This window comes from Macaca nemestrina, chromosome 18 (genome assembly GCF_043159975.1).
Source record: "Macaca nemestrina isolate mMacNem1 chromosome 18, mMacNem.hap1, whole genome shotgun sequence".
Lineage (NCBI taxonomy): Eukaryota > Metazoa > Chordata > Mammalia > Primates > Cercopithecidae > Macaca > Macaca nemestrina.
In genome coordinates this window covers 77161193-77182927 of record NC_092142.1, presented here as the reverse complement: position 1 = coordinate 77182927, position 21735 = coordinate 77161193, and the positions used below count along the sequence as shown (strand labels likewise).

Below are 21735 nucleotides of genomic sequence, written 5' to 3'. Positions count from 1 at the left end.
GTGGAAAAATGGACCTGGGTGAGAGGAGGCTAGGATGGCGAGAGGGAAGGGAAGGTTTGCATGTATCTTTCCTGTTTTTGGTTTTGTTTTGAGACAGAGTCTCCCTCTGTCGCCCAGGCTGGAGTGCAGTGGCGCGATCTCAGCTCACTGCAACCTCCACCTCCTGAATTCAAGCAATTCTCACGCCTCAGCCTCCCGAGTAGCTGGAATTACAGGCGCACACCACCATACCCGGCTAATTTTGCTATTTTTAGTAGAGACGGGGTTTCACCATGTTGGCCAGGCTGGTCTCAATCTCCTGACCTCAAGTGATCCGCCTGCCTCGGCCTCCCGAAGTGTTAGGATTACAGGCATGAGCCACTGCGCCCGGCTGGCTTGCATGTCTCTTATTCCTTCTGCTTCCACTCTCTCCTGTCCCGTTAGCCATGGGTTCCAGAGAGGAGAGAAGGCTTGGGAGAGCAGGGGACTCAGGAGGTCACCCTGCTGCCCTCACCTTTTTAATAACCCTCCTCAAACCCTGGTTCCACGTCTCCCTCACTCAAGGATTTATGTCTCATTTTCAATGGAATGTTACGTTTGGTCAGACCACGAAGAAAACTCCTCATTATAAACTAGGAAATGTGTGGAGAGAGAATTATTTACCCAAGGCAGCGCTCGATCAGTGTTGCCCAAATATTTATTTAGCCCACACACGGAGAAGTTGTGTTAATGTTTGCCAAAGAATGTAGCTTTATAAAGTAACTGGGTCAAAATAAGACAGCATATCATTTTACAAATAACTTTAAAATTGCTTAAGTTAAATAGCCGGGCTCTCTCAGGTCTGTCTTTTCAAGAACGCTGCAGAAACAATATCCAGAATTATGTCTCATAAAATACAGGTATTACAAAGTGGCTGTTTAGCCCATTAAAGAAAATGGAGAGTGAAATCTGAATTATTTCTACCCGAGGCAGGAGCAGACAAAGTTACCAAAATTATGTTAGGCCGACGTCGCAATTCTTCAAGTCTGCAGGGCGGCAAGGCTAACGCCTCCTGCACCGAGACTCTATTAGGAGAGCTGTATTTTTCAGTCAACAATGACAGGCATTCCATTTCTCAGCCTCAAATCTAGTGTAGCTATGGGGAATTCACCCAAAACATTTGCCTTTGCTTTATCAGTGGCATTTGTCTGCCTCAAAAGCCCTGTGAGGGAGAGGGTTACTAAGTGACGCTGTCAGGCAATACTGTCAGAGGCAGCTGACTTAATGGACAAGAAGGGAAGCGGAGACCACCTGGGTCGCTCTGACTCCGCCCTTCTGAGCCAAGTGAACCTGAGCAATGACGTCATAATCATCATCAATAGCAACAGTGGCTGGGCGTGAGGGGCGTGGTGGCTCACGCCTGTAATCCCAACACATTGGGAGGCCAAGGTGGGCAGATCACTTGAGCTGAGGAGTTCAAGACCAGCCTGGACAACATAGTGAAACCCCATCTCTACTAAAACTACAAATAATTCGCTGGGTATGGTGGCACGTGCCTGTAGTCCCAGCCACTTGGGAGCCTAAGGCAGGAGAATTGCTTGAACTTCCCCAGATTCAAGAGGCAGAGTCTGCAATGAGCCGAGATGGCGCCACTGCACTCCAGCCTGGGTGACAAAAGCAAAACTCCCTCTCAAAACAATCAAAAAAAATAGCAAACAAACAAATCAAATAGCAACAGCAACCACAATCATCATCACCATCAGGGCTGGAACAAGGATGAGGCAGGCAGGCTCTGATAGTAACAGGAGGAAGCAGAGCAGGGAGGGAGGGAAAGGCAAAAGAAGGGGAAAGAAAACCACAAATGACAATAACTGACACTGACATTTATGGAGCACTTACTACACGCTGGGAACCATGCTGAGGGCACACAGGCTCACCTAACCCACTGAACAGTTGGGTAAGTATCATGGGTCAATATCATTCTCATTTTAATGTGGGTAGGTCACAAGATTTTCATCTGTACAACGGGGGCACCGCTGGCCCCCAAGGCCAGTGTTGGCGGAATGCAGCGAATAGAGGTGAGTACCGCGTGACAGGAGGCTGCATCAGTAAGCAGGGGCAGCCAGCCAGGTAAGGAACATGCCCACTGAGATGGGGGTCAGGAGGTTGAGGGATCCCCAAGTTGCAAGTTGTCATCTTGAAACAAGGGATACGTTGCTAGACACTAATTCATTCTTGGAGTCTCCTTCTCAGCTCTTTGGCTGCACGTTCTGGAGAGGATGACCAGAGAGACCCATTTACTCAACGCATCTCAATGCAACAGGGATCTTCTAAAGGGCATTGTCTTTATATAGATCCTTGTACGTGCAATACCTGCCTAGCCCTTGTAAGTTCTCAGGAAATATTTACTTATGAGTAAGCAAATGCATAACACGACACGGCTGCTCTGGAATGACACTTGTGAGCACAGGAGGCTGCTGAGACTTCCAGAGACTGTAGACCAAGAACAAAGACCCTATGAAGTTCCTCCGGGAATCCAGATATGGCAGTGTGCTAGGGCTACCCTAGCGAATCAGCACAAGCTCAACAGAAACTGACTCTCATCGTTCAGGAGACCAGAAGTCTGAAACCAAGGTGCTGGCAGGGGTGGCTCCTTGTGGAAACCGTGCCAGGTTTCTCTCCTAGTTTCCAGGGGCTGCCCATGACCTTGGCATCTCTTGGCTTGTAGATGCATCACTCCAGTGTCTGCCTCTGACTTTGCAGAGCCTTATCCTCTGTGTCCTCTCCTCTTCTCCTTTTTCTGTTTTGTCTTTTGGTGTTTTTTTTTTTTTTTTTTTTGAGAGATGGGGTCTCGCTATGTTGCCCAGGCTGGCAATGAACTCCTGGGCTCAAGCGATGCCCTCTTCACAGCCTCCCGAGGAGCTGGGACTATAGGCGCACCCACCACTGTGCCCCCTGCTTTCCTCTTTTCATGAGGACAACTGTCATTGGATTTAGGGCCCACTCTAAAGCCTGGATGATTTAACCTTGAGATTCTTAACTAATTACTTCTGCAAAGACCCTGTTTCCATATAACGTTTCGTCTGCGGTTCTGTGTGGGTATGGATTTTGGGGAGACACTATTCCACCCACTACCCTCACACTGCAGCTCACCCACACTGATAGTTTCCCTTGCCTGTGTCTGTCCCACTGGCTTAGAACCACAGCATGGCATCGTCAACCATGGACTTGGAGAATGTGTAAAGACAGGTGCCTGGTCCCATTCCCTGTGAGTCTTGAGAAAAAAGAAAAGTGAGCTTCAAAAACTAGAAGAGCCAGTCTGGTGTGGTGGCTCATTCTGTAATCCCAGCACTTTGGGAGGTGGAGACAGGCGGATCACCTGAGGTCAGGAGTTCGAGACCAGCCTGGCCAACATGCGAAACCCTGTCTCTACTAAAAAATACAAAAATTAGCCGGGCGGGGTGGCGTGCGCTTGTAGACCCAGCTACAAGGGAGGCAGAGGTTGCAGTGAGCCAAGATCATGCTGCTGCACTCCAGCCTGGATGACAAAGCAAGACCCTGTCTCAAAAAAAGCCAAATCCCCAATGGCTACGCAAGAACAGAGGGGATAGAGGAGCCTGGGAAGCAAGGCCTGTAAGATCCCTTGACAATAACACATCAGTCCCATGAGAAGGAACACAAAATGTTATCCCTGGACCCAGTTCTCCATCAGCGTCTCAGCCTGAATGAGGCTCTTCCTTCCTCATGGGGATGGGAGGAACACTCTGCTTTCCTTGCCCTTCCCAGGAGGAAGGGAACAGCACCTTCCCCATCTCTGCCAGCATCTGTCCATCAAGAGCTGGTCAATAGCTTAGACCCAGGGGATGCCACAGTCCACATTACAGTGTCACTGGGCCAGGGCTGGGAGAAGCCATGGGAGAAATGCAGACTGGGGAGGCTGTGGCAAAGTCAGGATGAACCAAAATGTGGGTGAACACCAGAAACAGTGTGAGCACCAGAAACAGTGAAAACCTAAGCAGGAAACACACAACAGCTGAGAATCCACGGGGGATGCGTGGCCAGGTTAGAGCATCCTGGCATCAGGCAGGCACAAGGAGTCCACGATGTGGAGAAGTGATGCACATCTGCAGGCCTTGGTGGCAAGAGCACATCAAACCCTTGGGGGAAGATGCCTTCAGTCGTCCTAATTCCTCCATGTTAGAAAGGTACTTTGGGCCAGGCACTGTAATCCCAGCACTTTGGGAGGCCAAGGCGGGCGGATCACCTGAGGTCCGGAGTTCAAGACCAGCCTGACCAACATGGAGAAACCCCATCTCTACTAAAAACACAAAATTAGCCGGGCGTGGTGGCGCATTCCTATAATCCCAGCTACTCGGGAGGCTGCAGCAGGAGAATCGCTTGAATCTGGGAGGTGGAGGTTGTGGTGAGCCGAGATCACACCATTGCACCCCAGCCTGGGCAACAAGAGCGAAACTCCATCTCAAAAAAAAAACAAAAAAGTAACTTAGCACATATACTGCATATTACAAAATACCCTTGTGGGGTTTGGAGTAACATCCTATAACAACATTTCTTATTCCTTCAGTGAAAATATGATTATTCAGCCTGGCCAACATGGTAGAGAAGCCCCATCTCTACAAAAATACAAAAATCAGCTGGGTATGGTAGCATGTGCCTGAAGTCCCAGCTACTTGGGAGGCTAAAGCAGGAAGATCGCCTGAGCCTGGGAGGTCGCGGCTGCCCCGAGCTGGGATCACACTACTGCGCTCCAGCCTGGGTGATGAAGTGAGACCTTGCCTCAAAAAAAACAAAACAAAACAAAATGAGTATTCACACTAGAAAGGAGAAACAGGGACGCTAAAGCTGAAGTCAAATTTCACCACCAAATAAATTTGCTATAAATTTACAATCAAAAAATTTGTTTTTGCTTTTCAGAGCTCTTTGGCTTTTGGAATAGCAAAAAAAGGACTGCACATGGATATTTCCAAGCTGGAACCGAGGCACTTTCTAGACGAAGGCAGACTTTTCCCCAGGAGGTAAGGTGTGAAAGTGAGTTCAGGGTTGAGGCCAGCAAGACTCACACCACAGCCTCCTGCTCCAAACAGCCACATCACTTAATCTATTTGTAAACCAGGCTTCTCTCAAGGGATCTGGTTTAATGAAACAATTTGGGAGCTACAAAAAACACTGAAAATTGTTGTTGGATGTCAGACGTTGGCAAACTTTTTTTGTAAAGGGCTAAATAATAAACAACTTAGACTTCGTGAGCCAAGAGGCAAAACCGAGGCTATGACAGAGGTATTTACATAACAGGAGAGAAAACAAATTTCTGCAAACTTTTTATTGATGCAATTCAAAATTTATGACACTGAAATCAGAATTCCATATCATTTTCATGTTTCAAGAAATAATATTCTCCTCTTTATTCTTTTTTGCGGATGACTTAAAATGTAAAAGCTATTCTGAGCTTGCAGGCCATAGCCAGAGGTACCGGCTGTATTTTGCCCATGGACAGTAGCTTGGGACTCCTGGTCTAGGTCATTTCAGGTCAACCAGAGGCCTGTCCCAGAGTGAGACCCACTGGTGACGCTCCAGAGTGGAACCAAGTGAAAGCACTTGGCTGGATCAGAGGGATACGAACCCGGCTGCTCCTAAAACAAGACACTCCTTGCCTTTGATGTTCAGGTCATTTAAGAAGGCAATTGCTTTGTACTCAATTTTTCAAAACCAAAACAGCAAATATGGTATGAGACATAACTTAGCAAAATTACGTGTTTTAAACAGTCCCTTTCAAAAAATAATATATTAAAAAGTGCAACGTTTTTACTCCCTCTTAAATTGGAATCACGGTATAGCAGGTAGGATACAAACTTCTCATTTGCATTACATATTTTCAGTGCCATCATTAATCTGAATGATATCAACAAAATGTCCAATGCACATAAATCAATCAGACTTTGAAGCGTTCCTGCAGCCTCTGAACATTTACCATGGAGCTCAATCAGCCAGGCAGGAATACAGATTTTTTTTTTTTTTTTTTGAGATGAGTCTCACTCTGTTGTCCAGGCTGGAGTGCAACAGTGCGATCTCAGTTCACTGCAACCTCCACCTCCTGGGTTCAAGCGATTCTCCGGCCTCAGCCTCCTGAGTAGCTGGGATTACAGGCACGCACCACCATGCCGGCTAATTTCTGTATTTTTAGTAGAGATGGGGTTTCACCATATTGTTCAGGGTGGTCTTCAACTCCTGACCTCGTGATCCTCCCATCTCGGCCTCCTAAAAGTGCTGGGATTACAGGTGTGAGCCACCAGGCCCAGCCGCAGGAACACAGACATTACCATCATGGGACAAGTCATCCCTTCCCAGATTCCAGAAACCTCTCTGATGTCCACTGTGGATTTCAGCACATGTTTATCTATGAAAGTCTAGTCATGCTTTTTGATATACAGGTTCATGGTTACTAGTGTCTTATCCTGCTTGAGCCAAGAATATGCACTAACAGATTAGACAAACCCTGAATTAAAATGTGCAATCTACCATCCAAAGGGGGAAAGATGATCACAGACAAGTTCATATGAGTAAACTACTTAAAGGCAAATCCTGTGCTTAAAATGGCCATGTGAAAGGTGTCCCTGACATGGAAAGGACAAACCATGAAATGACCCTTGAAGCTCTTAATGTGTCTGCCAAAAAAGCAAAGCCAACTGTCAAACTGAAAAGCCAAAATCATCACAAAAACACCTATTCTCCAGAGGCCTCAAATCTCAAACTATCTCCCACCATCCTTTGTAAGTATGTATAAGGAGGCCAGGAAACTAGCATTTGCTGAGATTTTACTCTCAGCTTTGTATGCTTTGCATAAATGGTGTCATTGAATACATTGACAGGTGAGAAAACTAACGTATTAACATTTTAATTACCTTGCACTATCACGAGGTTAGAAAGATTCAGATATGAGACATCCAAAGCCTGTGATCTGAATACTAGAGTCAGAGGCTGGCAACCGATGGCCCACAGGCTGAATCTGGCTTTTTCTATAAATAAAGTTTTATTGGAACATAGCCGTCCATTTATATATTGTCTGTGCCTGCTTTCCTGCTGTAACAGGAGAGTTGAGAAGTTGCAACAGAGAACACAAAGCCCACAAAGCTGAAAATATTGACTATCCAACCCTTTAGAGAAAAAGGCCATGTCCAAGCTCCTGTGGGTACCTGCTATGCTACAGCCCCTCTGCTGGGGGAAACCGGCCCACTCACAGGTTCCCAGTGAGGCAGCATCTCTGGGCAGTTCCTTAGCAATTGGTGGCACTGTGACCTCCTTCCCCCAATCACCTTGACCATGTTGTCTGGACAATATGAGCACCCATGATGTGAGGCCAGCCTTGTAGACAGGGTGGCCTGGCTGGAAAGACTTTTCCGAAAGGCACAAGAGCGACTACACTGAACCCATCCCATGCATCCTTTTGAGAGTTAGAAGGAGGCAACTGCAAGCCAGAAGCAAAAGAAAAAAGACACAAGGGGGGACACGGAGACTTGGAAACCAGTGAAGCCACGCTGAAGATGCAGACAGAGAGCTAGAGACAAGCTCAGGGGCCTCTGTTGCACTCCAGACCCGGTCCGGAAGCTTTTCCATGCTTAGGCGCAGGGACCGTCAGGGTCCTGTGGCCTTTTCTTTATCCTCCTTTATCTTTCCCCAAAAGCATCCGGAGTTCACCTCCACTCCCTGCCACCAGGGGTCAGAGGAGCCGGCCTGGCAGGCTTGCTTCCCTCCACCAGACAACAGCAAGGACCAAGACTGGCAAAGCGACACATCCTCTCCAAAAGAAAAACATGCAGAGCATTAGGAGATATACCTAATGTAAATGATGAGTTAATGGGTGCGGCACACCAACATGGTACATGTAAACATATGTAACAAACCTGCACGTTGTGCACACGTACCCTAGAACTTAAAAGTATAATTTAAAAAAAAAAAGAAAGAAAAAAAAAGAAAAACATGCAGAACAAATCAAAGAATACAAGCCACGACTGACAAACACAGCTACACTCGATTTTAAAGTACTGAGCTGTTTGAAGAAAGGAAGCATGGCAAGGCCCCTTCCAACTAATAACAGCAGCAACAACAACACTAAATATTTTATAATAATTTCAAATTCTTAATTATTTATGGTATTTCCCTCCATTAACATCACGAACATCATTACGTGTGTGTGTGTGTGTCTATTTTTCTCATTTTAAAACCAGCAGATGACAGTAAAGGATTTCTTTTCCTTTCCCCTCCTCTTTACAGGAGGACCTACTTTAAGTTTTCAAGACCACCCAGAAAGAAATTAGAAGTTGGGTTTCTATCCTTAATCCCTTAGTTAGAAAAAAGCGAAAGTAAAGAAACTCCATTTCTGGCTGGGAGCAGTGGCTCATGCCTGTAATCCCCGCACTTTGGGAGGCCAAGGCGGGCAGATCACCTGAGGTCAGGAGTTCGAGACCAGCCTGACTAACATGGTAAAACCCTGTCTCTACTAAAAAAAAAAAAAAAAATTAGCCAGGTGTAGTGGTGGGCACCTGTAATCCCAGCTACTTGGGAGACAGTAAGAATCGCTTGAACCCGAGAGGCGGAGGTTGCAGTGAGCCGAGATCATGCCACTGCACTCCAGCCTGGGCAACAGGGAGCGACTCTGTCTCAAAAAAAAAAAAAAAACAACAACAATAAAACAAAAAAAACTCCATCTCCAAGATCCTGCTACATCAACTTCAGTTTTTTTAAGTTAAATTTGATTTTTAAATCCCTTAGCTGATGAGACTTCTGTTTTGTTTGTTTGTTTTTGATCATTTTACTTCTATTTTTAAAATAGAGGCTTGTGGTTCTTTTTCCAAAAGCAGTCCAACAGAAAGTGAATGGTGGTCAATGCATAATAAAATGAGAGTTACCTTTTGACTTGGAAGAATTATTAGCATTTTGATTTGATGGGTTCTTAGCTCTTCAAATTCAAAAATACCTTATTCAAGTCCAGGAGTTTTCCAAATACTTCGGTTCTAAAGATTACCCTTTTTCGATGCTTTTAAAACTAAAAGGGCATATCAGAATAGAAATCTGGCTGTTGAATAACTTGTAAGCCCTGTAGAGATGTACAAAAACATGGCCACTTGAGCCAGCGGTGTGGTGGAAGTCTGGGGCCCACACTACACACACACACACGAACTTCTCATGACCTTCAAGTATATTCATATGATATATCACAAATACCATAAAGCAGCATTGTAATTACAGGGAGGAATTGATTTTAAAAGGCCCACATCAAAATTAATAGTCATAAAAATATAATAACCTAGACTGGAAAATTTAGGGATTAGAGCATTTTGAACATGATACCTCAAATTTATAAAGGCTGTATATTAGCATTCACAAAGGTTTTTAAAGATGGAATAGCTATGTACAGGGTGAATTTATTCTAAAATTCAGACTCAAAGAAAAAATGAATATGAACTCTTCCTCACCATGTTCCAGACTAAAATCAATAAGTTCCTTTTAGGTAATTAAAATGCTGGTCCCACGACCTGCCATCCTATTCCCAGGCTTCGAATGTTAGGAACACTGTATCTGCTTTGAGACTGGAAGAGAGCAGGTTACCCTGATGCCCCTGGGGCCAAACACAGGGAGATGCCTTTTCCCAGTAGAAGAAATCAGCCCTGCTCCCCAAGGAGAACATAGTGGCATGTTTTGGTGAGACTGAGGCATACATATCTTAGGGTGAAAACTGAATCATCAAAGGAAAATGTTTCAGATTCTAGGGTAAGTGACATGGTACATATATACAGTGAAATCCACCCAGGGAGGCTGAAAGTCCAATAGGCCACCACAGCACATTAAAAATGTCCTGTTTTACCTATAGCCAACAATAATAATAAATCATATACTTAAAATTTTGTTAAAAGGGTAGGTCTCATGTTAAGTGTTTTTACCGCAGTAAAATATTTGTTTAATGTCCTCTACATGGCTATTATGATTGGAAAAGGCATACCTTGAACAGAGATGAATAAGTCTGCATATCTGTGAAATTTCAGTTCAGCATGCTGACCATTAGTAATTTTTTCAGAACATTTCAGATATATGAAAATAACACCAATGTCTGACTTTGAACCTGAACTGGTTTCAGTTAAAGTGATCACCTTCAGCCAAAATAATGGGTATTTCTTTCTTGGCCTTCCTTCTACAGATTTATAAAAGACAGTGGCAGCACTAAATATCCTTTTAGAAACAAACAACTACAAATTAGCTGGGCATGGTGGTGCGCACCCATAGTCCCAGCAACTTAGGAAGCTGAGGCAGGAGAATTGCTTGAACCTGGGAGGCAGAGATTGCAGTTAGCCGAAATAGCACCACTGCACTCCAGCCCGTTGACAGAGTGAGACTCCGTCTTAAAAAAGAAAGAAAAACCGTTATAGATATTCATTCCTTTTTAATTTCTTGATAAATAATAGACCAGTAAGAATCACATAAGAAGCAGTTTACATTTTTCAAAGCGTTTTTACAGATCCCATTTGATCTTCAAAAGAGCCTCCATTAGGAAAAACTAAATTCCAGTTGAAAACTATCCACTTTATTTCTCCCATAAAAATATATTCAGCCCCTGGAGATAATCTCCAAATTCCTCAGATTTTATAAGTCAATTTTTCTTATCTTGACCCAAAATCTGTAGAAACAAGGATTTCTCACCAACAGTGAGCTCCCTTTTTATAAAATCCTTATCTACCAAGATTTACCTCTGCAAACCTCTACAGTCCTTGGTTGTGAGCCCCTGATGGAAGAAGCTAGCATAAACAAGTTCAGAACTACTGCGGAGGGAACGACCTGACAAGTTGCAAGCAAGCAAGGAGTGAAAAACTGAGTTAATTGTACAAGAATGTGTGTATTTATAAATGTAGGACAGATAAGATCATGTAGAAACTCTCTTTAGACTTCCATCATTACTGCTGCAATTGAACAAACAGGGGAACGTGTTTGACCACAAGTGCCCTAATGCTATTTTTCCCATAAATAAGTGAAATTCTTCAATTGTAAGTTTTCCTACTCTGGCAATTTTAAGGAAAGTGATTCTTGAGGCTGTGGGTGAAATACCACATTCACTTTCTAAAAAATAAGGTATACTTACTTGCACTTTCTACCATTTGATATATATTTTCCGTTTAAACTGTGTAGTCCCTAATAGACTGCAAAGACAATGATAAAAAGGACCTTGCCTTATTCACAGGTACATCCTTGGAACTTGGAAAAGGGCTTAGCCTCCATAGCAGGCAGTCAAGACTTACTGAGTGATTACATAAAAACACTGAATTCCATATTGTGCAGAAAAGAAAAAAAAAATCAACGTCAGACCTCTGAAAAAAATTGACTTGTCTAGTAGAACTTACTACGTAAGCAAATGTGAAGAGAAGCACAATGGGAAGACCTCCTCATCAACGACATTGCAATCAAGATGGGCCCCGTGCCCACCCTGGATTTCTCTGAATCAGCCACTCCTTAAGTTCCTATGTTGCTCCACTCAGCCAATGGCAATTCCGGGAGAGAGGCGATTGATAATAATTATGTTTCCTGCCTTCTCTTAGGTTATGAATTTATCATGACGCAAAAGTCGAGCTACTCTGATGCCACGTTAACAATGATAAACACCATAAAGACAAAAAGGAACTGAATTTAAGTGTTCGGATTCTGCAGAGGAGTTTATTAAACAGATTACAAGGAAAGGCAAAGCTACACAATTATGGAAAACAGGTAGCAACGCTCTGGCTGGCTATTTTCGATGGCCACCTGAGAGCAGATTTCCAGTGCCCTCATTTCTGTAGGTACATTATCCTGTGTTTTATTGTTAGTCACAGCTGCAAGTTGATTAATTTGCATTCAGCAATTCTAAGTGGCAAATGTGCAATGCATAGTAATATACTTTTTTTTATGGACACTGTGAAAATGCCGAAGCCACATCTCATAAGTAACTCTTGCTCAACCAGTGAGCAAAATCCATAAAAGAGTTTGCAAAAGGCTTTGAAAGAGTTTGTTTTGAAAGGAAAAGTGCAAGAGCAAACCCCTCTCCTCCACCCCAGCCCTTAAAAAACAAAACTAAACTAAGTCTGAAGCAAAACCAAACAAAGAGAATAGTTGGGTGATGTCAAGCTGCCAGAATCATAAATGTTGTCAGTTCACGTCCCAGTCTTCCTGCTCCCTTAGCATTGCCAACAAAATCCAGAAACACCAGGGATGACTCAGTACCACAGTCAGTGCTTAAATAAGGGATAAAGATACCTGTTAAATCCATTGCCTCAATGCAATCATGGGAGGTTCTTAAGAATACTGAACCTCCTCTCCGTTTTCTGCACTAAAGAGATAAGGAGTGGCATGGATAATCTAAATGGGTGGAAAATATATATCATTGGTATGAGAACACATATTCTGATAGGTGTTCCCCTCCATCAGCCCCCTAGTCTATACTCCTAGCTGCTTTATTTTCCAGATCATGCCTCCCCTGCTCGAAGTGAATTTGCAATCCTTTTCATACTGACCTTATGAGTGGATCTGAGACCATGCTTCCTAGCAGGAGAAAACAACTTTTCCATTTGAAAACCTTTGCGAATTACCCACAACTTCGACAACAGGTGCTCAGCAGTTGATAGTATTCTTTTTGGAAAGTTTTCTCAACCACTTAAGTTAACTGGAAGATGCCTAACAGCAGGATATGACCAAGCAAACATATTCATCAATTAATTCAAATGGAATTGTTATTTTTATATAATTTCCCATGCTTAAAACTCCTAATTGCTTTCCCAGGCTGGCTGCCATGAACATGGCACAATCAAAGAATGCACTAGTCAAATGCTGGGTGACAGAGTGAGATCCTTTTTAAAAAAAAAAAAAGAAAGAAAGATGTTGAACTATACACAAGAAGTGAAAAGAAATACCTGAGACATGGCTCTTGGGGAGAAAGAACAAAGCATCAACTAATAGAATTCAGTAAGAAAAGGAGGTACTGATCAAGGCACTCTGCTAAGATTTGACTAGTGGGATTCCACATGGTCTGCATGCTTATGGCTTAAATGAGCTACAAACACTGAAACTGTCCGCTTAATTAGCCCCAAAACAAAAAGTACAGACTGTGAGTCTGAGACCTACAAAGACTCCAAAAACAGAAACTACCATCGCCTCAAGCTAATCACTCTAAGTCCCAGAAATACGTCTAAGGTTGCAAACAGTCCATTTCTTTATTTTTTATATATATAAAAATATATATATACACACACACACATATATATACACACACACACATATATAATCTGTTATATATAATATCTGATATACATATATATTCAGAAAAAAACTAAATGTCTAAAGGACCAGATATAACTTAAATCATAAAACTATGGCAACAAAAACAAAGCTTCTTTAGTTAAAAAGAACAGTAAATATTTAACTAGAGTTAAAAAGAAAAGCAATATGATCAAGAGTCACAAATTGTAGGTTCTAGTCCTGGTTCTTTTTATTCTTTTTATTTTTCCTGTTTCTTTTCATTTCTTGTGTATAGTTCAAAAAGGCAAAATATTTATAAAGTCCTTCTGAGTATGAACACTATGATCCATAACCTCATTTTTGCAGTGGAAAATTTACTAGTCTATTAAATTCAACCAATGGGAGAGGTTAGGCAGACGTATGACCACATGCTGGAAGGAGCTACAGAGAGTGTTATACAAATGCGACATGCTGGTATTATGAGGTCAAATAACAAGTGTCTTAGCACAAACCAGCTCTGGCATAATTCAGGATAACAAATAACACAAGGTGCAAGAATAAAAGTAAGTACACATCAAGTGGACGTGGAGATTCCTGTTGGATCTGACCTTCCGCATAATCACCACAAAGGATTTAAAACAATTAAGTTCAAGTTTAGGGACACTTGGCACAAAAAGCCACCAGAGCCACACCCAAGTAGAGCATTTTCCACACCTCCAGGAAGGAGAGAGTGGTAAACGAAGGGCCTTCCAGCAGACTCCAAAATGAAGAAGGATGAAACTTTAGTGACATATCTGTCAACTAATGACATTCATCAGAAAGTTCCAATTTTAAAAGTTCTACAATGTGAATTTTTAAGTCATCTGAAATGTTCAATGAAGGGAATATGATTCCTAGGCCAGACACAGTGGCTCACACCTGTAATCCCAGCACTTTGGGAGGCCAAGGTGGGAGGATGGCTTGAGCCCGGGAGTTTGAGACCTGCCTGGGCAATGTGGTGAAACCCTGTCTCTACAAAAAATACAAAAGTTAGTTGGGTATGGTGGCACGCACCTGTGGTCCAGCTACTCAGGAGGCTGAGGTGGGAGGTTCACTTGAGCCCAGGAGGTCAAGGCTGCAGTGAGCTGAGATCGCACCACTGCACTCTAGCCTGGGTGACAGAGTGAGACCATCTCAAAAAAAAAAAAAAAAAAAAAAAAAAAGAAAGAGAGAGAGAGACTATGATTCCTATTAACTCATGTAAATGTCTACTGAGGAAAAAAACTGTTAATGCATCTGAAGCCATCTCCCCCTGGGTGCCTGCCTTCCCATCCAGTGAAGAAACTATTTCAGGAGTAAGAGAACACCCCAGACTCTGGGAAAATCTTCTGCTGTCCTGTTGCCTGCCTTCTCTCTCTATGCAAAGGCTGGAAGAGATGGGCCCCAGGGGAGGAGAAAGACATCAAGGCATTTGTGACAAAGCCAGCCAGCTTCCTCTCCCCATAGCCCTGGGCAGGTGCTGTTTGATGACCATAACTCTATTTGCCAGAGAGATGTCCCTTAGACCATGTTGGTGTGGTGCCCTGGTGACATCTTGTGGTGAAATAGAATATAAATAAGCCTAAAATTCTACCCATGGCTGCACTGGGGTTCAATAGAGCCTGATCTCCCTGTATGTTTCTTTTTGTTTTTTGAGACGGAGTTTCGCTCTTTTGCCCAAGCTGGAGTGCACTGGCATGATCTCGGCTCACTGCAACCTCAGCCTCCCAGGTTCAAGTGATTCTCCTGCCTCAGCCTCCCAAGTAGCTGGGATTACAGGTGTGTGCCACTGCACCTGGCTAATTTCTGTATTTTTAGTAGAGACGGGGTTTCACCATGTTGGCCAGGCTGGTCTGGAACTCCTGGCCTCAAGTGAGCCACCCAGCCTGGCTTCCCAAAGTACTGGGATTATAGGCGTGAGCCACCACATCCAGTCCTTGTATGTTTCTACCTGAACAACTTCTCCTGCTGTCCTTCAAAGGGTGGATACTGAAGTCCAGTGGACACACACATTTAACCACAAATCAAAACAAACACTTCCCAGTATACGCTATACAAGAAAAGAGTAGCATTGACTAGAAGAATGAGATATTTTCAGAGATGAAAACGTTCTCTATTCCCTAGGTTCCCATGTGTTCTGATGGAAAGGAACTACATCCTATGGGCAGAGAGTCTCGGGTAACACAGGTTTACCTCCCAAGACTCCTTAAACAAAGCCTTGACTCAGAAGATAAAACTCCATCAAATTTCTGTGAAAAGTCATTCTTATTCAACTACAAATTCTTTAATCTTTTTTTTGTTTTATTTTGTTTGAGACGAAGTCTAGCTCTGTCGCCCAGGCTGGAGTGCAGTAGCTCAACCTTGGCTCACTGTAATCTCCGCCTCCTGGGTTCAGGTGATTCTTTTGCCTCAGCCTCCTGAGTAGCTGGGATTACAAGCATGCGCCATCACGCCCGGCTAATTTTTTGTATTTTTAGTAGAGGCGGGATTTCACCATGTTGACCAGGCTGGTCTCGAACTCCTGACCTCGTGATCCGCCCACCTCAGCCTCCCAAAGTGCTGGGATTACAGGTGTGATCCCAGCCAAATTCTTTAATCTTAAAGTGTACAATTCACAAGAGGTAAACTTAGGGTGTTTGTCTACCTGGGGATAAAAATGAGTAATGAACAGGAAAGAGATTCCAACAAATAAAATGATTGCATGGTAATACTGTGAGCCCGTCTGGCTGTGACTGCCAGCACAGATGAAGAGATCAGAGCAGTGAGGATCAGAAAGGGAAGCTGAACCACTGGCATTGTAAACTAAAGAAGTACAAGAGAAGCACATGTCAATGCTAACAGAAATCCCTCTTTGTTTTTGGCTTATTTTTTCACATGCCTGCTGTGTCAAAAGAAACACCTCTTTGTGTCCAGAGTAATTTCTTTTTCAACTTTGAAAGGTAAGAGGTGCATTTACTGGAAGTACTATGAATCTGTCTGGAAGAAATCCTTAGGCTGGGAGCAGCCCTCAGTAGGTCGGGAGGGCTGGTGGGAACATACTTCCTGCGTATGACCCACTGATCATGCACCTGTGATAGAGTGGCCATCAGCAGGAACCACAGTACAGCCATGCTGGCCTCTATTACCTATCCAGTGTGACAATAAATGAGGCCAGGCACACACCTCTGTTACCTATTATTCTCCACAAGAGTAGCAGCAAAGCAGTGAGACCTGAGTTATATAAGAAAATATCACAGGAAGAAAGAAAGAAATGAAGAAAGGAAGACAAAAGAAAAGAAAAAAGAGAAGAGAGGAGAAGAGAAAGGAAAAAAGAGAAAGGAAAGGAAGGGAAGGGAAGGGGAGGGGAGGGGAGGGGAGGGGAGGGGAGGGGAGGGGAGGGGAGGGGAGGGGAGGGAAGGGAAGGGGAGGGAAGGGAAGGGAAGGGAAGGGAAGGGAAGGGAAGGGAAGGGAAGGGAAAGGAAAGGAGGACTGGACAGGACAGGACAAGAAAGGAAAGGAAAGAAGGGTCTTCTTTCTAATATTTTTAGGCAGCATCAGAAAAAAAAAATCATTATTAAGGTTTTTCTGCCAAACTATACATCCCGGAGAATGCTGAGATTTAATACACAGGATCTGAGCTGTAAGATTAATGGAGATTCAAAATGTTAGGTACCCTTTTCCTTCAAGGCTGGGAGGCATCAGGCTTGGTGCAATCTGCAAGCTGATTTTAACCTAAACTCAAACTAGAGAGGGCAGAATTAGAGCATGTTACCCCGAAGGGCTCAGCTTTGAGGGCTGAAGGCTATTCATCTCCAACCGTTCATTCCACTCATTTCTTGAGGATACTCAGATGTTGCTGAAGAATAAACAAATGAACAGTATATGCTTTCATTCACAAAGTGAGCCAACATGCCAAGTTTTTGTTTTGGTTTTTTCTTTGTTTGTTTGTTTTTTAAGATGCAGATGTACCAGTAAAAGGAACAGCAGTATTACAATAAAAATACAACTAGTACTAGAACTATTTTTAAAGTCCGGGGTGAAAACAGACAATGCACAATTTAGATGCGGAATAGAAGGGAGTCAAATTATAAAAACAGAGAACAGAATATAATTCAAAGAGATGTGCTGCTTGGAAATAAGGAAAAAATACTAAAACATGGGATGCCATTGTTTTCCATGTTAACCTAATATTTCATGAATTAAGATGGAATAATTACATTGAAGCACAGTTTTCTTAATTAGCCCAGGTATATTTCCTGGGGAAGGAATAACTTATTGCAATAACTGGTGTTGGGACAATGAACTACTCATCTGGAGAAAATAAGTTGGATCCTTACCTAATTCCTCATGGCAAAACAAATCCTCAACGAATTTAACAATTTCAAAGTCAAACATAGGCACGTTCAACCAATAAGACATATGAGTCAATATAACGTTACCATGGAGAAGGATTTTTAAAGCATAACAATTAAAAGCAGAGATCACAGAAGACAGGCTGATAGATTTGGCTGCAATAGAATTAAAATGAAAAGACAAAAGTAAAACAAAAAATTAAAAATTTAAAGACAAAAAAAGCACGCATCATGAGCAAACACAGTCATATACCACATACCAATATTTCAGTCAATAATGGACTATGTGCACAATGATGACCCCATCAGATTATAAGACCATATTTACACTGTACCTTTTCTACATGTAGGTGTGTTTAGATGCACAAATATGTCCCATAGTATTACAACTGCTTACGGTATTCATTACAGTAATACACTGTACAGGGTCGTAGCCCTGGAGGAATAGGCTATACCATATAGCCTGGGTGTATAGTATGGTATCCATCTAGGCTTCTGTAAATACGCTCTATGATCTTCATGCAATGACAAAACACCGACAACACATTTTTCGGAATGTATCCCCCTTGTTAAGCGATGTGACTGTACCTGTGATATACATAACCACAGGTTAATATCCTGAACATTTAAATAGTTCCTGAACACATAAAAATTCTTACCATTCACAAACATAAAGACAACAAGATAGAAATCAGTCACAGAACATGAATAGATCATTTGCAAAAGAAATTGTTAACACGTCCATAAAAAAAGTGTTTAGCTTCACTAATAATCAAGAAAGGGCACAGTAAAATTAGATTCTACCTTTCTCTCACTACTCAGCTTTAGAAAAACGTTACTTATTCATATGAAGATACTGGAAAGTAGTAGCCTCTCAATATTTCAAGAAGGTGATTTGGCAATTAATCTCAAAGCCTACAGATAATCTTATTCTTGCAACCAGCACTGCCAAGCTCGCCAAGGAAACACTCACTGGTGTGTACTACAAAAACATTCATTGCAATTCCACTTACAATAGAGAAAAGCTGTAAATAACCTGTATGTCCAACAATAGCGGATTGGTTAAGGAATCATGACTCACCCATCCATTAGGACATTGAGCAGCTATTTAAAATAATGCTGTTGAAGGATTTAGTGACACAGAAATACTATTAAGTGAAAAAAGGCAGTTTCTTGAACACTTCCATTTTCCTTTTTTGGCTGGCTTATTATTATTATCATCATCATCATCATCATCATTATTATCATCATCATCATCATTATTATTTTAAGATGGAGTCTCGCTCTGTCGCCCAGGCTGGAGTGCAGTGAGGTGATCTCAGCTCCCTGTAAGCTCCGCCTCCCGGGTTCCCGCCATTCTCCTGCTTCAGCCTCCCGAGTAGCTGGGACTACAGGCGCCCACCACCACGCCCGGCTAATTTTTTTGGTATTTTTAGTAGAGACGGGGTTTCACCGTGTTCGCCAGGATGGTCTCGATCTCCTGACCTCATGATCCGCCCACCTCGGCCTCCCCAAGTGCTGGGATTACAGGCGTGAGCCACCGCGCCGGGCCTTTTTTTTTTTTTTTTAACTTTTAAAGAGATAAGACATATGTGTGTTATCAGGAATTACATATTGGAAATGACCACCAAAAAAATGACTTGTTCCACTGAACAAAGAAGGAACAACAGGCCGGGCACGGTGGCTCAGGCCTGTAATCCCAGCACTTTGGGAGGCCGAGGCGGGCAGATCACGAGGTCAGGAGATCGAGACCATTCTGGTTAACACGGTGAAACCCCGTCTCTACTAAAAATGCAAAAAATTAGCTGGACGTGGTGGCGGGCACCTGTAGTCCCAGCTACTCGGGAGGCTGAGGAGGGAGAACGGCGTGAACCCGGGAGGCGGAGCTTGCAGGGAGCCGAGATCGCCCCACCGCACTCCAGCCTGGGTGACAGAGCGAAACTCCGTCTCAAAAAAAAGAAGGAAAAATAAAGTTGATGCCACCTTTGGTCTCTTCCTTTCTAGTGACAAATCATGGGTACTTCAGCAACCACTTAATCCATCTGGGCATCTGTTTCCTCATCTATAAAACAGGAATAATGACAACTTCCCCACCTTAGACATATGGATTCTATGAATATATTCTCGACATGTAAATGGCCATTTTGTTGTGTTGCTGTTTTGGAAACTCCACCATTACGCCAGCCATGTGAAAATAATTTCTCAGCTCCATTTGACAAAGGAGGCAACTCAGCTGGGCTCCAACACCCTTCCCCCATATCTCTGCCACTGAACTCACACACACTCTCCCTTGGGAAACCCAGGCTGGAAACTGAAAGGATGGCTCCATCCTCTTGCTTCTTAAGACTGCACCACCCAGGGGCTCTGAGCACTTTGCATGTTTCCTGCCACATCATTCAGCGGCCCCTGCCTTCCACTGTCCAACATGCCTTTGCATCCTTCTCTTTGCCCAAGCCACCTTCCACGTGATAGGAGCTCAAGCACCTCCCATCAACCTCTTGTGGACCCATCAACACATCACTGGCATTCTTCTCTGACCTATTAGTGCTTCAAGGTTGAAAAGCACAAAAAGGCATGGTCCACACAAGCACAGGGTTTCTCAGACTCAGCACTGTTGACTTTTGAGGCCAGACAATTCTGTGTTGTCGCGTTTGCCTGTGCATTTTAGGATGTTCTATGGCAACCCTTGCTCTTACCCACTAGATGCTAATAGCAGCCTATTCTCCAAGATATGACAACCAAAATATCTCCAGACAAGTGTCCCTTGATGGGCAGAGTCACCCTCGGAAAAGCGCCACTGCACACAGTGAGAAAAGCAATATATTTATTTCTGCTACTGGCTGTCACAGCCTACAAGCAGCAGGTACCCAAACCACATAAATGATCACCACAAGTACATTTCGTGGGCAGGAAAGTCCATGCCACAGCTTCAGCCAGAACCTCCTGAGACTGAAAGGGGAATGACAGGGAGTGCGTTCCTCCCCGCCTTCCTCTGGCTCTCCTCTGAGCCTTGAGCAAAAGGAAGGGGACAGCCCCCTGAACCCTGAGCCTATCTGCGTCTCCTCTGAGAGCATGTTCTGGAAGCGCTCCACAGCGAGCGTGAAGATCTTTTGTGAGATTACTTATCTCGAGCGTGTGTCACTTCTTCAGCACCATAAAACTGAAATACTTGAAATAGATGTCACTACATTTGTCAAGAACTGACATGGCCAATTAATATTACAAATTCACCATGGAGAAACGCTTCTAGCTCCCAAGGTATAAACTGCTGAACATCACAATTTCATCTTGTAACAATGGGCCAACCTCGCCAGGGCTATAAATACGAAGAAGTACAGGCTGATTAAATGGTAAAAAGTGCTGTTCACCAGGAGTCTCTTTCCGGGGCTGACACTCGCACTGTGCCTAAAGTTAACAGGTACCCCAATGTCTCGGCTACAAAATATGTATTTTTTTTTTCTCCCTTTCTTCAGGAAAAAGTTGACTGCTGCATACTGTCACTTTTTTCTCCTCCCAGTGAGCAAATGGCACACTCATTACAGGACATGAAAGACTGTGGGCATCGGTTATCCCAAGTTATGTTGCTATTTAGCTAGTTGGACTTTTCCTTTATTTTTTATCTTTCTATTAAGTGGTGTCACAGCCAAACTCTCACCCCTAATGAGGCACAGCTGGGCCCTTGGCCCCGAAGAAATATGCATTGGAAATGAACTGGAAAGCACTTGGCCTCCCTTGAACTTCCCAGGAGACAGCTTAGACCCTCGTGCCCTCTGGGAGTCGGCCGGCTTCTTTTCCAGGGGCCATCTTCACCATCAAGCAGGAAAATGCCACTGTTCCAAAGTACACAATAGGTTCTGGTGGTTTTCGAACATTCTCCATACACCAGGGCAAATGGAGGGGCATCTGAGGCGAATTCCGCAGGATGTTTTAGGAGCCCAAAGGCCTTGACTTTCTTTTCTTGGCAGAGGTTTTAAGTTCCAGTCCCCAGGCTTCATTCTTTATATTGTTGGTTTGGAAGACAGAGGCAGCAGTAAGAAAATAGATTATGTATAAGGAAGATAAATAGGGCCCAATGAATTACCCAAACCAAATAAACAAAGTCTGCTTTGGAAATAAGGTTCTGGAGGGAGGTGAGACCTGTATGCATGAATGTATAAAA

The 21735-nt window shown here is 43.4% G+C and overlaps 1 protein-coding gene and 1 long non-coding RNA gene across 21 annotated transcripts in view; one reads left to right on the top strand and one right to left on the bottom strand.

Moving 5' to 3' along the window:
- Window positions 1-21735, bottom strand: part of LOC105491228 (WW domain containing oxidoreductase) — a 1122875-nt gene that overhangs the window by 980165 nt on the left and 120975 nt on the right. The gene's annotated exons all lie outside the window — the stretch shown is intronic.
- On the top strand, window positions 1787-11339 carry LOC139359920 (uncharacterized). The gene is made up of 3 exons (XR_011616585.1): window positions 1787-1915; window positions 4894-4994; window positions 11204-11339. It is a non-coding gene; the product is annotated as an uncharacterized lncRNA (long non-coding RNA).